This window comes from Echinops telfairi, unplaced genomic scaffold (assembly GCF_000313985.2).
Source record: "Echinops telfairi isolate 266 unplaced genomic scaffold, ASM31398v2 ScPeMD7_3;HRSCAF=10, whole genome shotgun sequence".
Taxonomy (NCBI): Eukaryota; Metazoa; Chordata; class Mammalia; order Afrosoricida; family Tenrecidae; genus Echinops; species Echinops telfairi.
Window position 1 is genome coordinate 46,010,266 of NW_022103899.1, and position 16,761 is coordinate 46,027,026.

The following is a 16,761-nucleotide window of genomic DNA, read 5'->3' on the forward strand; positions in this document are numbered from 1 at the left end:
CGTGCGATAAGAACAGAGGTGGCAGCATGTTCAGGTCAGATATCAGGATTTGTCAGGAGGTGACCTGTGATTGCCAACGTGCCAAGGGTCCTGGGGCCCCTTTGAATCTATAGCTGACTGTGGACCTTATTGTCCTGGGCCTCTGGGCCTCATTCCCTCTGGCTCCCTGATGTTCCCTGTGTATCTGCTTGTAATGGGAGGTGGTACAGAGCTGCCTTTGGGTGGTGCATACTCTCAGAGCCCGGTGAGGGGCACAGGAGATGGTTCTCTATCTTTCCTGCCAACCGCGCTGTCTCCTCCTTGTCCGGCTCCTCCCTTCTCACAAGACTAGACTTGAGGTGACCCCACTCACATGAGTCGGGGTAGAAACGAGCTCCTGAGGGCTTTCAGCAGCTTAGTTTTTGCAACTAGGACACTGGTTCTTTCTTCCCAAGCATCACAGGACGGATTGAATCTCCAACCTTTCCATCAGCAGCGTCCTTTTCCAGCCTCCTGCCCCCCTGCTCTAGGGTCCTGGCACTCAGCCGCTTGGTTCTAGCCAGTCTCCCATTAAGGTGTGTGGGGTGGGAGCCGGGTGGTGGTGGTGGTGGTGTTCAGACGGAAACTTTGAGGGCACTTGCTGAGGCAGACTGCACACCTCTAGTGTGTACTTATGCTAACAAGGTGTACGACTTGTCAAAGACTCCCTCTATGAGCCAGAGTCCCATCCAGTCACACTTAGGATCACACCCTATCCCCCACTTGAGCTTCCTGAATGAGCTGCTTTCTGTCCCTCGCTGGCTGGCCAGCACAGCCGTGCACACGTTCTACACATGCCCTGCCCCTGTGGACATGGAGTCCCCAGGGAGCCTGCTGCTGCCCTTGGATGCATAGCTCTGAGGTCACCCCACACCTTCCTCCAGACCCTGCACTGGTACCTCTCTGTGCTGTGGGGTCCTGGGGGGCTTCAGGCAGGCAGTGGCTGGTGGTCGGGTGGAGAGCAGATTGGACCGTGCAGCAGTGGGGATGCGAAGTTTCTTGTCTAGCCCATCTGTGGTCAGCTCTGTTCCTGCCTGGCTTCCCTGGCCAGACCCCCATGGCTCTGAGAGTGGGGCCTTTCCCCGCTATCTTCACTCTCGCGATGAGCTGTGGGGTCGTGGGACCCCCGACCTGTGTTGTCAGTCCCACTCGTCCAGAGGTCCCCTGTCCCAGGGGCATGAGATATGAAGGTGGGGGCACTCCGGGGGTGGGGGGGTGGAGGAATCTCCACTTGTCACCTAGTAGAATGTAGAACGGTGTTGGCAGCAGAGAGAGGTGAGTGCAGAGTGACCCCTTCATGAAGTACATGTACCCCTTTACAAAGGGTTTGGTACAGGGTGGCCAGCAAGGAATAGACTCACGGAGCCGTGGGCCTGGCCTTTTTTGCTAAAACAATCCTTAGAAAGAGAAGTGGGGGAGGGAGGAGAGAGAGAGAGGGGTATATGAGGGAGAATTAGGGGGAAGAGAGATTTCTTCTAGATGTGGTGATGGTGGGTGGCAGTGTTTTGTTTCGGTCTTTAACTTCTTAACACAATTAAAACTTGGGAATTCTAGTTTGGACCCTAAGAGCTTTCTTTGGAATTTGACAGCCATGAAATCCCAGAGCCCAGGGGTCACTCCCGAGCCTCTTGAAGCATCACTGCTCGGTATGACTGAGTTGACTTAGCCATCCATGAAACAGAGGAGCAAACCGCCCCAGAGACTGCCAATTTTAGGGAACAGATCACCCAATCTTTTCCTCATGAAGTAAGTCACTGGGCAGGTTTGAACCATCAACCAAGCTCTCGACCATAGGGCTCCTAGCTCTGAGGCCTTATAGCAACCCTTGGTACAACAGAAGGACACCCTGCCTGGCCCTGGGTCATGTTCATACTTGTCATGCCACAGTGTCACTCCACCTTCCACTGTCGCGCTGACCCTCGACTGGACCAAGAATGATGCCCTTCTCCAGGGAACTGGCCTCTCTCGATAACATCCCCAAAGTATGTGAAATGAAGTGTCACTACCCTTGCCGCTAAGGAGAATTTCGGCTATACTCTCTCCAAGACAGATCCGTGTGTTCTTCTGATCGCCCATGGTACTTTCAATATTCTTTGACAACTCCGTAATTCTTTCATCTGTTCTCCGCGTCACGATGGTGCCTTCGATTCTGCTCAGTTAGCAGCGCAGTGTGCTAAGCCTGCTCGCCTAGCGAAGGGAGTCGTGGCAGTGTCTGAGAGCATCTCTCTCTTCGTCTTTGCTCTGTGCTACGTGCCCAAGGGGAGCAGACTTCAGAGATGCTTCCCAATCCCCAGTGCGAAGTGTGAGGGACACTCAATACTCTCCATTCTGAGTCTTTCAGAATGACTTAAACCAAACCAAACGAAAACAAAAAAATCACTTGCTTATGCTAAGTCCACAACACAACCGGCTAAGGCCTAGCTTGGTTCTGGGCTCAAAAGATGCTACCAGGACCCCTCCACCAGCTCTCCTTCCCTGGGGTGGGTGCCATCCCAGCTCCACAGCGGCCTTGAGTGACTCCAGGCTCCCATCATCACCCCACCTCGTCTAGCCGGAGGACGTTTGCTTACGGAAGTTCCCAAATGGGGTTTATGCCCTGGTTGGCCTGATTAGGGTTATGTCTTTTTCCTAAAAAGTGGCCTGGGAGTAGAATGAATGAACCATGTGTCCTACCTACTTGTTCTCTCAGAAGTTCTGGGTGCAACCCCACTTTCCACCTAGCCCCCAACCGCACATAGGCTTCTGGCTTAAAATAAAGTCTAGTCCTTCCAGGTGATTCCTAATTCCCATGTTAGCATAGCCAAGCAAGTATAGGCTGAAGTCAAGCATACAAACTCTCTGTAGTCCCTGGCCCCCTATTAATTTTTATCCATTGATAAGCATATTGATTTCTATCACAAGTGTAGGTCTAGTTATAATAGCAAGTTGAAACATTCACTATCCTTAGTGTAGTCAGATAAACAGACAGCCCTTTATAAAGTATCCACATTTGATCTTCTCTTCTCCCGGTCTCTGTTTATGCACATATGGCCATGGGCCTCTGGCAGGGTGGTTCCAGCGACCAGTCATCCATTGCTTAACCAGCCAGCTTAGCTCCAGCTGCCGCGGGAGCTGCTTCTCTCCACAAGTCAGCTTCCTGCCCAAAGGAGGTTTCCACTTAGAGCGAGACTTGCAAGACAAAACACACCGTTTGGATTGTGAGCACGTTGTCGGCCGGTGGAAGGCTGTGCACATCAGAAAAGGCACCTTCTAGGACTGACGGTCCAGGACACCGCAGACAGCTGACTAGGCTTATTGTGGTAACAACCACCTGGGCCCCCTTGTTGAGTGGATGTCTTGTTTGAATAATGATATCCTGACCATTTGTAACTGGTTAACTGCCTTAATAACCCCCATACATACACATGAGTATTGTCTGTCAGTTCTGTGTGGCCACTGCATCGAGTTGAACCCAGCTGAGAAGCAGAGCCTGCCTTGGGAGGGGTGGTTGGAGGGTGGAGGCACGTCTGACAGCCTCATAGGACCAGCCGATTCTGATCATGGTGCTTTTGTTCCCCTCTTGTGAACTGAGATGGAGCCCCGGTGCACAGTGGTTACCCATTGGGCAGCAATCCTCGAAATCTGCGATTCAGAACCACCTGGCGCTTGGTGGGAGCAAGAGGGGCCTTCCTGCTCCTGGGAAGAGTTACACAGTCTCCATCTAAGTGAGGAGTCCACTAAGCCCACCTGGAAGAAGTACACCAGCCTGTGTGATGCAAACGTGACAATAATAACACTCAAATATGATGAATTGAAAAAGTATCAGAGCAAAAATTGTGAACACCCAATATGTGGAAGGCTGTGGAGGACAGTGGGAGCCCAAAACCCATCTGCAGAGCCTCTGATCAGATGAAGCCACTGGCAGATCCCCTCTAGCCACAGGCAAAGGCCCAGAACAGCTTTGCTATCAAACATAGATCATTGTAATCCCCATTATGCTGGATCAGACTTGATCCTTGGTCAGTTGACCTCCCTCTGGATCCAACCTGAATTTGTTCTAGGTGCAAAGATCTCTTGCTTGCTCTATGACAAAAACTTCTTCCCTGGCTTTTTAACTATTGATGGTGGTCCTTTGTTTCTTCCTCGTTACTTGTATTTTTATCTTGATATTACTATTGTTTCATTCTTACCACTTCATTTCGTTTTTGTTCCTTATTGTTTCTTTTGGGTTAACCGATGTGTTACAGGAGTACAGAGATAACTGAAGCAAGGGTTTGGTCGAGGATGTTGGGAGAGGTGCAGTGGAGATGGGGAGGGGAAGGGCAGTTCAGGAGTCAACAGTGAAGGTGGGAGAGGGAGTGAGCACTAGAACAGAAAGTGACTACACAACTCATTGTAAAGGCAATTTAATCATGGGTGGGGGTAGAAAATGTTCTGAAATTGTGGTAATGATTGTACAATTTTTCTCGATAGGATTGAACTATTGAATTGTGTGATATGTGGATTAAGTTCCAGTAAAACTGTAGGTATGTATAGCTATATGGGTAAACATTCTTGCATTCCTTTAAGCTAATAAAAAAAAGTCAATAAAAACAGAACGGCATTAATGGCTCAGATATGCAAGACATAAGCGCCTTTTCAATCTTTGCTGATCGTCTGTGTCATGCTTTGGAGCTGTTGATGATGATGATAATAATGTAGCCTCTATATTTTATGACATTTAGTAAAGGTTCAATACATGATTTTTAAAACGAAATAAAAAAGGAGAGAGTCTCGTAAGCCCACAGGGGCAGTTCTACCCTGTCCTATAAGGTGGCCACGAGTCAGAACAGACTCCGGAGATCAGGGAGTTTTGTGACGTCAGATGAGTTCGGTGACCTGCACGTCATGTCTTTTCTTTTGCACTCTCAGGGACATCCCTGACCCAGGGGCTGCAACAAGGAGCCCAGACATAACGATGGTGAGGCCGACTCGGGCGCCAGCCTGTTTCTTTCTGCTGTTCGCACGGTTGCTGTGAGTCAGCGTGGACTTGCTAGCACCTGACAACCACACAGTCATTCCGGTCGGCAGTGCACAGGGTCCCTTCCGCTTCCGGGAGGCAACACACTCTTCCCGGGCCAGTCCTGCTTCCGCCTCGGCTGTGACCCTTTCCTGGGCTCCCAGGTGGCACAGATGGCCACGCCTCCCTCCTGGATCTCCGGCCCTTGTCGCCTGTTTTTGTGGTTGAGAATATGTGCGGCCAAACGTCACCGACTCCACGGTTTCTACAGGTCCAGTCTGGTGACATTATCGGCATTCTTCGGTGTCCTGCAGCCGTTCCCTCCCCCCTTTCTCTGAAGTCTTCCTCCTTCGTCGTCATAAATGCCTGGCTGCACCCTTTTGTTTAAAGAAAAGGTTTCTTTGGCTATCATTTTATGCTATAAATACAGTCTCCGAATAAAAATTCGAATATTAAGGCGACAGCTGAGGAAGTACTCGACCGTTACTCCCAGTCCCTTCCACAAAGGTGCGCCTCCTCCCAGACCTGCCTGTGGGTGTCCATACGGTCTTCAGCTTATGGAGCGTCTTCCCCCCATATTGTGTTAGGATGTTGTGTTAGACAGGGTTCTCTAGAGAGATAAAACCAAATTCCTGATAATATAATATATTTATTTATAAAGATAGATATATAACGAGAAATGAACTGTTAATCATATACAGATAAATATACAAGAAATAAACAGTTAAATTAGAAAGCACTATAAATGGCTTAGTGCAACTCATGTCCGTGAGAGAAAGTTGAGAGACTAGCAGTCCTTCAAGTCTCTATCTGATGCCAGATCTTCCTCTATTTGTAGAGAGAGCTAGGCTACAAGGCAGGTCACCAATCGCCAGTCCTCAGCCCAGAGAAATCTTAAAGGGACCTCAACTTACAGCAACACAGTCCACAGGCTAGGCGTCCCACAGGCAGGGTAGCCTTTAAATTGAAGCACAGAACAAGCAAGGCAGCCGCACACTGGTCCGATGATCACAGAGCAAGAGACAAGAAAGGCAAGGCTCACCAAGCCATCCATCTCTCCGCCCCTCAGTCAATCCCACCTGCGTTTATCAGCCAGGCTGGCACAATAAACTATCTCAGATGTCAAACCGTATAATGTATTGTTCTGCAGCTCTTCGTTTATGGTCGAAAAGCTTTGGTTTCATTGTCCAGCCTCCGTCTTCACGTCCCGGTGCCTTCCTCTACGCACTCTCGGTCTCTCAGGCTCCTTGGCACGTTCATGTAACTGCCCGCCCTTCCTCCGTGGGCACCTCCTTTGTCTAAACACAGTGAGGAAGGCCTCCGCTCGCCAGTGCTCCCTTTTCATGGGTTTCGTCTCCTCTTTCTCTTGGATTTCTTCTTCCTGGTGCTGTTCAACACCTTTAAATGGGCCTTTCCCAGCAGGGGTGCAGGCGGTCAATTTTCTGAGCAGGCCTGACGAGACAACGCACTTTTGTTTTCACCATGGCAGGAATGATTGGGCCGTGATGAACATTCTAAATCCAAAGGGATGTTGTTTCTTTGTTTTTGTTTTTTTTAACCTCTGACTGGACCCCAGAGAAAAACAATGAATTCTCTCCCTTTTCTTATTGTACCTTGTTTTGCTTTAGAGAACAGAAGTTGGTCTTGGTTCAAGCCTGGCGGCTGGAGGTCCAAATTCAAGATGCCTCTCTGGCTGTCCCAGGGGACACACACACCACCGCTCGTCGGCACCTCCCGGTCTCTTGGTGATTCCCAGGTGCCGATCATCTTGCCCCAGGCTTACTTTTGCGGTTGGTTTTCTCTGTGCACTATGTTAGGGCCCGATGACTCATTCCTCCAAGGTAGTATTTGGTTATGTCTAAGAAGCTGGAATAACTTTACTCCCTGAATGTTCTTTCACCACATGTGTGGGATGTATGTGCAGCCTGGGTTCATATATATGTGGAAGGATCTTCTATCTTTGTGGGTTTGGACCCGCTCTCCCTCCCGCACCCATTCAGCCTACATGTGTAGCCAGGCATCCACTCACAGGTCACGGTGACTGCAGGGTCGTGGCTCTGTTAGGTTTCTGGAATGGTTTTCCCTGATTCTTGGTTCTTGACGCTGAAAGAATTCACGCGGCTGAAGCACTTTTATAATCCAAGTAACTTTTGTGAGGAAACGGGAAGTTTTGGGGAGTACAGCTTCCCACAGTACATGCTATCCCTGGAGAGCGTGCAAGACCTCACGGCGGGAGCCGCGGGAGAGTTCACAACTGAAAACGACCGGAGGAGCATGAAAAACCATGTGGAACAATGTCCGGAAAGTGGAGTCCACAGAAACAAAAGAGGAATACCAGAACTGAAAAAGAAAAGAAAGTGTGAGCCCTGACAGGGTGCTGTGCACACGGGAGAAATCCTGCCCTCCGGACCTGAGAGGGAGGGCAGTCTGCCCTCAGTCTGTGCTATTTGTCCCCTCCTGTCCTCATGGGGTGTGGGGGTGTGGGGCGTGGTTGAGAGTTTTGGCCATTCTCAGTGGCTGAGTTCAGGCGCATGTGTGACTTCCTGGTGACTAGTGTGCATGGCCAGGTTGACTTTCACTGGCGCCTGGGTGACCTTGGTCTGAGCATGCCCAGCTTTGGATCACTCCCGCAGGTGTCTAACATGTGCCTGATTTCTTTCCGACCCCTTTACGGAGGCATGGTCAGCTAATTTTTGTTTAGTGCAGGCATTTGGTGGAGACAACCCCCTTTCCCCTTAATCCTGCTACCTTTCAGATACAACCGCATTTGCCTCTTGCCTTTACTCCGGCCCTTCTGTCTCCCCCGCCTGCCTCCATCATTTCTTTCCTAACCTCCCTCTTATTGTATATGAGTGTCTGCCCTCTAGTCAGGGCTTGACTTTTCCCTTTCCCTCCCACCCCTGAGCGCCAACCCGAGAATCTTTTAGTGTGAAACTTTTGTCTGGCTTTGAAAATTCATGCTCACATCCTCTATTGTCCTCTTGTGATTGACTATTTGTCCTCTTGTGATTGACTAGCTTCGCTGAGTTTCAGGGCTCAGTGGGGTGAGCCTCAGGGTTTCACAGCTGCGTCATTAGTCTCTGATGCGGTGGCATATTGCAGTGTACGTATCTTCCATAACTGTTGTCCCATTCTTCTATCGGTGGGCATCTAGGTGGCTGTCATCCTTTTGCTATTGTGTCTGGTGCTGCGACGAGTATGGGGTACACTGATCTATTTGTGTCTCTAGGGTGCATGCTGTGTGGTGAGATTGCTGAGCCATGCGGCATTTCTCCGGCATTTCAAGGATGCCCCATGAATAGAGTAACCATGGACAACCAAAGGCCGCCAAGAAGAAAGAAGTCAAAAACAACGTGGCTGCCAAGAAAGAAACAGAAACTGGCCACAATCCAAGACTATCAGAGTAAACACTTGGCATTGCACACCTTATCTGACTGAGCACCCACGGCCACACCTATGGTTTCACGCACAAAAGTTGTATAAAAATCCAGCTCAGAGCCCAGAAGGGGTTGAGCTTCTTGACTGCTGCAACCAAAGGAGCCCTCGCCCTCTCTCTCACCCTTGGTAGTAAGTCTTGCCTGTTTTTCTTGACTTGCTATTGCTGTGTGTGAATGCCCGTGGGAATAAATTGGTTAAAAGACTGTCTGGCTCATGGAATGTGTAACGCTCATGAAAGACCCTGGGGCAGTCACTGTGCGAAGCTTAGAGACTGACCGGTCGCTGCCCTGCTGCATTAGCTGACTGAATCCTAAGCACTGTCTTTGGAATTGTCTGAGGGAGCTCAAGACAAGCAACCAGGCCACGTTCCATAGCGGTTGCCCATGCGCCTGGCTCCTCCGGGAGAGACAACGTCACTAGGGTGCTCCTGCTGTTGGACTTCAACTGCTTTTAGTCGAAGCTTTCCAGATGTTCTCCTGACCATGATGTCTGAAAGGACATCGTCCTAGGTCTCTGTGTTAGGTTTGAACCGGCTCTTGATTGGTAGTTGCTGGGCCTTTTCAACCTGAAGAACCAGTTTTTGTAGATGGTGGGAACTCTCCTATTTATTTGAACTCCACATCCCCGCACATTCTGCTTTTTTCATGGGGCTTTTCTGAGCTGATAGGGAAGTTTGGGATCAATCCTCTGCCTTATCTCTATTTGGGTTGTACGCTCTGTGTGGGGGAAACCCCCTCCCAGTCCGCCGGGCCACACATTGTCCTCCCGCCTGTTCATTCTGATGATTGAGGGCTTCCTCCTGCTTCCTTCACATTTGAATTTCAGCTGACTCTTTTTTTTTAATGAACACGAAATCCTTTAACATCGGAGAATGTTAATTACAGTTTTCTCTTCTTCTTTGAGCTGTTTTACTGGGTGAAAGTGCTCTCATCATTACTAACTGAGATTCTCTGTGCTGGGTTGAATGACATGCCCCTACAACAGCGGTTCTCAACCGTTGGGTCGTGACCCCTTTGGGGGGATGAACGACCCTTTCACAGGGGTCACCCGATTCATAATTGTAGCAAAATGACAGCGGTGAAGTAGCAATGAAACGAATTTTATGGTTGGGGGGTCACCACCACATGAGGAACTGTATGAAAGGGTCGTGGCATTAGGAAGGTTGAGAATCACTATCGGTACAATGTCTTGTATATCTGACCTTTGTACCAGGGGTTGTTTGGAAAGGAGATTTTCTTTGTTATGTTAACGAGAGCAGTACCGAGCTATCACTGGTTTTAGCTGCTTTTAAGTCCGCTGCTACTCGCGCCAATCCCACGTGACACAGAAGAAGGCGTTGCCAGGGCCTGTGCCATCTTCAAGATCCCTGGTGCTCGAGCTGATCCTTGTGGCCATTGTGTCAGTCCATCTCACTGGGGGGTTTCTTTGCCTTCCCTGGCCCTGAGCTGGAAGCTACTTCTCGTACCAGCAGGGTCATGGTGGACAGAGCTTCCAGGCTAGGAAGCACAATCTGGAAATTAGCCACGGCAAGCCCTATGGATTGACTCAGTGCCCACGTAGAGAGGGTCCTAAATCTACTCACCTCTAAGTAATAAAAAGAACAGATCACACACGGAGACGCTCACATGGGAGAAGACAGACACCACGTGACTCTCCTCTACAAGAAATGCCAAGGCGAAAAGCAACAAAGCCCACATGGAGCAACATATCAGCCTGTGTGATCACGAGGTGGCGAAGGGATCACTGAAGACAAATGGGTGCATAAGCAAATGTGGCGAAGAAAGCTGATGGTGCCCGGCTATCAAAAAGTATAGCGTCTGGGGTCTTAAAGGCTTGAAGGTAATCAAGCGGCCATCAAGCTCAGAAGCAACAAAGCCCACATGGAAGAAGCACACCAGCCTATGCAACCACGAGGTGTCGAAGAGATCAGGTATAAGGCATCATCAGAACAAAAAATCTTACCATAGTGAATGATGGGGGGAGTGCGGAGTGGAGATGCAAAGCCCACTAGTAGGCCACTGGAGACCCCCTTGCAGAGGGGTCTTGGGGAGGAGATGAGCCCGTCAGGGTGCGATGTAACAACGATGAAAAATACAACTTTCTTCTAGTTCCTAAATGTTTCCTCCCCGCTCCCACTACCATGACTCGAATTCGACCTTGCAAGTCTGGCTAGACCAGAGGATGTACACTGGTACAGATAGGAACTGAAAATACAGGGAGCCCAGGGCGGATGAGCCCTACAGGACCAGTGGTGTGAGTGGCGAAACAGGGAGGGTAGAGGGAGAGTGGGTAGGAAAGAGGGAACCGATTACAAGGAACTATATGTGACCTCCTCCCTGGGGGACGGACAACCGAAAAGTGGGTGAAGGGAGACGTCGGACAGGGCAAGATATGACAAAATAACAATTTATAAACTATCAAGGGCTCATGAGGGAGGGGGGAGCGGGGAGGGAGGGGAAAAATGAGGACCTAATGCCGGGGGTTTGAGTGGAGAGAAAATGTTTTGAGAATGATGAGGGCAATGAATGTGCGAATGCGCTTTACACAATCGATGTGTGTATGGATTGTGATGAGCCCCTAATAAAATGATTTAAAAAAAAAAAAAGAAAAGAAATGCCCAGGCATGCCTGGGGCTACCGTCAAGGAAGAAATCCACGTGGCCAAGACTCTGATTTGGACTTTCAGCCTCCAGAGTTGTAAGAAAATTTCTATTCTTTAAAGCTTGTGGTACCCATGTTACTAGAACACTGGCCCATTCCCCGCTGGGCTGTTTGTCCTGTGTCTGTGCACAGGGCAGTGTCACGCATGGCATAGCCATGGTCTGCTGTCAGCAGTCAGTGGACAGGAGTGGACTCTGGTGCTGGGTGGACTGTGCCCTTCGGCCGCTCACCTTCTCACAGAGGGGCTTCTATTTCTTCCTGGGTGTCACCAGCTGTCAGGAATACTCATCACCTCAAGATCTTGCATCTTCCCTCCCATCTGGAGGCAAGAAGGGGAGTGTGGAGGGCCTGACATGCTTGGTGGTACCTGCTGCAGCCTCCTGAATAATCTCTGCCCTGCCGGTTCCCCCTGGGTCCCCTCCTGCTCCCTTGGGGTGTGGGGTATTCTTGATGCAGCCGTTTCCAATTCATGTTAGCCAACTGCTCCTTGGCACAGTTTGGGTCGTGCCTTCCTTCCCGATCCGTTCTCATCTTCCAACCACCTTTCAGGGATTCCTTGTGGTTTCTGACCCACCAACGCTCCCTTTGTTTGTCCAGAGTGGTTATAGAGTTGTTTACTTTTAGATCTGTTCTGTTATTTCTAAGCACTTGCCGAGTGGGAAGGAGAGATTGCAGCGGGTAATGGATTTGTGGTCTTGGATTGCAACCAGGCCCCCTGGCAGGATCTCAACCCTAATATACATCCTGTGTTTGGCAGGCAGGAACGCCTCCCCACATCTGGTCACATCTGCTGTGCAGTACATTCTTTAACAGAGCTCTTGTAGTCATCATGGAGAAAGGCTCCCTGGTGGCATAGTGCACACACATTGGACTGAGATTCACAAGGTCGGCAATTCGAAACCACCAGCTGTTCGTCTTCTGCAAAGAGTTACAGTCTCGGAAACCCCGAGGGGCAGTTCTCCCCTGCTCTGAGTCGGCATCAACTGCACGGCAGGGAGTTGGCTTTGAGCCATCGTCTGTGTTACTGCCACCGAACAACCTGTGCCTGATAGGCCTCAGTAAGGGGAGGTGGGAGAAGACACTGAGAGGATTCTGTTTTCAGTGGTTCTGAACAGGTTTCATGATGACAGCCATCCCGCTGGGTAGAAAATGAACCATCTCAGAAATAGGGACGGGGAGCTCACTACCAGCAAGAGAGAAGAGCCAGGAGTGGAGTGTTTCCTTTGGACCCCAAGCTCCATGGGCATTGCACGTCCTTGGTTCAGGACAGAGCTCTGACGCTAGACCAGTGACACAGGAGCTTGGGATAGAACGGCCCTTCCCAGGACTAGGGCAAGTACCACGGAGTGCCGTGCCATTGAGTAGGAGGCTGGCTTGAGGAGTAGCTCAAGGCCCTCCCCTGGAGGAGCTGTGTTTGCTGACCCACGGGGCGGAGGCCTTTGGTGGAGTGGCATGCAGTTGGGCCTTGATTTGCAGCCCTAAAGGAACATTGTGATATTGCCGGAGCAGGGCAGAGGCCAGGTCAAATGGCTGAGTGCTAGAGAGAGGCCTGCCTGTGGGCAAGGCAGAGAAGAGGCTGTCCTGAACATCTCGGACCTGAATTGTAACCTGTCAACTCCCTGCATGAGTCCCCTCATTTGAGGCTTGTCTGAGTCTGTGTGGTTACCGCAGTGCATTGCAGAGCCCCAGATGAGAAGCAGGGAGGGCTGGCGAGCGGAGGCCAGTCTGACCTCAGCCTCCAGGAATGGGCCTCGGAGAGCAGACACTGCTGCTTCTTGCCCTGCCCCCTTGTGAAGTTGGAGGAGGTCACGTCCACATCGCTTCCTCCCTCTCGGCAGAAATCCAGTGTTGTGTTGGGTAGGTGGTGGTGGTTGATGGGAGCCCGGGGGTTGGCGCTGGTGCATCTCGCCCACAGAAGGAGATACTGCCACGTCCTTTGACAGCCTCACAATCGTCATCGTTTGGGATTTACGATCACAACTGGCATTACGGTTGCTAACCAGCTGACTCAAGTAGGGCAAATACTTGAATGACTCAGGTGGGCCCACCGCAGTGATGGGTGTTTGATCTGCTGTGCATTGGGTCATCAGGAGCCAAAGCCAACTCCATAGCGACTGGTCCCTGGTCCTGTGCCATCTGCTGCACAATTGCACCCTTGTGGCCTCTGGGTGTTTTGAGGACCTTCTAATCCAGGGGCTTGTCTGCAGCATCGTGTTAAGCAATGCTCTGTGGTGATCCCTAAGGCTCTTAGTGACTGATCTTTGGAGATCGGTTGCCAGGCCTTGCCTAGTCATCTCTCTTGGTCTGCAAGCTTCCCTGAAACGTGTTTGTCATCAGTGACCCTTCTGGTATTTGAAACCTCGGGGGTGAGGGGGGGCATAGCTTCCAGCATCATAGCATTGCACAAGCCACCCCGTATGACAAATGGACAGGTGGGTGGGTGTGGTGGAGACGTCATGCTATTACCCACTGTCATGGGTGGTTGATTCGACTCCTGATTCTACTCCGGAGGACAGAGAACTGTGTCTCAGGGTTTCCGAGACTGTAAATCTTTACGGGAGCTGACGGGGTCATCTTTCTCTTGAGGTTGGTGGTTGGTGGGTTGGAACTGCCCATCTTTGGGTTAGCAGCCTGATGGCATCCCCAGGGCTCTTTCTAATAGAATTACCAGGGTCCTTCGAGGCGGAAGAGGAAGGCAGTGGAGTCAAGAGCAGGATGATGTGGTGTAAGAGAGACCACTGCTGGTCTGAACGATGGAAGAGGGCCACGAGTCGAGGAGTGTGGGCCGTGTGAGGATGATGGAAAAGTCAGGAAGGAGAGACACACGCTGGTACCTTGATTTGAGTCTACTGAGACCTGGTGTGGACTTCCAACCTGGGAACTGTGCCATAGTAACTTTGTGTCAAACCAGACAGTGAGAAGGTTGTTTGGGGCCCAGGGAATGGTTTATTAATGTCTCTCCTCAGACCTTGGGCTACTTGTCGCCTTTGTTTGCTCAGAAAGTGGCACCGGGTCTGGCCTGGCTCTAGTCAGGGCGTGGGGAAGACTTGTCCAGTGACCGAAAGAAGGGAAGACTGCTCCGACTTTGAGGTTCGACAGAGACGCTTTCAGATTCCCGATTCCTCCCCAGTCCTAGAGACGCTGACTCCTGGGAGCTCAAGCTCCCCTCATTTCCTGGTCCCACTAACCCTGTGGCAGGTACATTTTCTGCTTTTTCATGTGCAGCTCCCTCCTTCCTCTCTCCAGCCCTATGCGCAGGGGGGGAGGGGGGGAATAACCAGGTGGAAAACTTGCCTTCTGGGGCCTCTGCTGCAATGCAATGGCTATCTTTTCCTCCCCCCTCCCATATCCTGTCTCTTTCCCGGTGCCCCACCCTCCACCCCGCCCCCATTCCCTGTTGGAGCCTTGCTCTGACGCCGCTGTCTGCATCTGCCTTTCACCTCTCTGGTTCCTGAATTAGGCATGCTGGCCTGGTCTTTCTTCCAGCCCTTTCAGAGGTCATTCTGTGGGCTTCCAGAACAGACCGTGAAAGAAGAGGCCCGCCCTAGGCTGCCTTGGGTCTGCTGTAAAATGCAGTCGGTGAACTTCTCAGCTTCTTTGGCGGAGAACCACCGAGTCCTCTCATGCAGGGCAGCCTGAGCTGTAGCTGGTTCAGTGGGCCATTTTTCAAGCCTGGCTTCTCTGCTTCCCCTGTTTGCGCGGCCTCCACCTCTCCTGCTTTCTGCTTCCCTCTCTGGGCCTCAGGCTCAGGCTCTCCACCGAGGTTGGCTCAGTCTCCGTCTAACTCAAGTTCACATGCGAGGCCTCCTCCTATAGTGATGATGGAGCCCAGATGTTGGGCTTCAGTGACTGGGCCAGTTCCTGGGCCAATCTTTTCTGGCCAGTCCTGGCCATAGAGCCAAGAGACACAAGTGCGGAAAGAGCGGCCTCTGACCGCCCAGCACCGGGGCCTCCTCTGGAATTAAGTCTTGTCCCAAAACTCCTTTTGGAGGTGAAAGTCACACTTCTTCCTTCCCCTTCTGGGAAGAATTCTCAGGTCCCTCTTGGGTATCTGTGGTAGGAGGCTGTGGTGGTGTGGCGCAGAGCCAGGGCAACGGCTCTCATCCCAAAGATGGATGGGTGCTTCTTCCTCTGCGTGGCATCCTCCAAGGCAGCAGTTCTCAATCTGTGGGTCGTGACCCCTTTGGAGTCAAAAGACCTTTTCACAGGGGTTGCCTGATTCATAACAGTAGCAAAGTGACAGTGATGCAGGAGCAATGAAATAATTTTATGGTTGGGGGTCACGACCACATGAGGAACTGTGCGAAAGGGTCTCGGCCTTAGAAGGCGTCAGAAGCAAGGAGGGTTTGTGCAGGACTTTGAGCAGACGTATTTTCCTTTGTCACTTTCGCATCGTGGTGGCCCTTCTCCCATCCCTGTTGCTTAGGAGAAGCAGCCAGCAGACCTTTTCTGAACGCCGTGGAGGAGAACTCTTTTGCAGAGGGGACTCCAGGGAACTTTGGGTAAGCCAAGCAAGAAAGCCACACGGTAGCAGCCGCTTGCAGCCCCACCTCTCCCCTCCCCAGACCACCTGGAGGCGGAGCCTGAGCAAATGAGTTGCACCTTTCCAATATCAGAATTATGGTGTTGGCAAAGGATAGCCAATCGACAGGAACGACCAGAAGAAGGAACACACCTTTGTCGGGAGAAATAGAGTCAGAATGCTCCTTAGAAGGAGGATGGCGAGACTGTCTTACATACTTTGGGCATGTTATCAGAAGAGACTGGTTCCTGGAGAAAGACACCATGGTCGGTCAAGACGAGAGTCGATGCACAAGAGGAAGCCGCTCCGTGAGGTGGATGGACACAGTGGTTCAAGCACCATAAGGCTGGTGAGGATGGTGCGGGACAGGGCAGTGCTGGTTCTGTTGCATAGAAGCTCTGTGGCTCCAAACCTACTCCATGACCCCACAACGGCATCATCCCACCGCTGCGCTGGGAGGTCTTGCTTATGCGCTGGGGTGAAGCGGTTGGCGTGTCAGATTCTAGCTGGTGTGTTTACTCAGAGAAGCCAAACTCAGGAAAATATTCATAAAGGAACAGCCTAATATCATAGGATTCCTTTGAGAGATACAATTGCAGTCATGGTAAAATGATCCAAGCGGTAACCATCCATCGTTTCTTTCTCAAGACGGTATTTTTTTGAAACAGCATTGGCACTATCCCCTTTTCATAATAGGTTTTGAGAAGTGAGTTGAAACGCAAACTTCAGATAATGTTTCAATTGAGTTAAAATAACATTAGCTCTGGAATCCTTTGGAAATGAACATAAGGGTGTGAGAGACGGAATTTAGCTTTTCCTACCCCACCTCAACAGTGTTTCCCCAAACTCTTTTGTTGATTTTAGCATAAACTTAGGGTTGATTTTAGCATAAAATCAAATTTACGGTTGATTTTAGCATAAAGTAAAAAATGATTTTAGCATAAAGTAAAAAATTCCCATGTAAGCATGGTTATTGCCTTATTGTGTCTCATGGATGTATCGATGTTTGCCTGTTTCTTTGCCAGTACCATGCTGTTTGGGTTAGTGTGGTTTTACAAGGTTACGGGGCATCTTGCCATCTGGTAGGAAGGTCCCCTATTAATGTCCTTTGTTCTTATTCCTCCATATCTCCTGGCTGTCCTCGT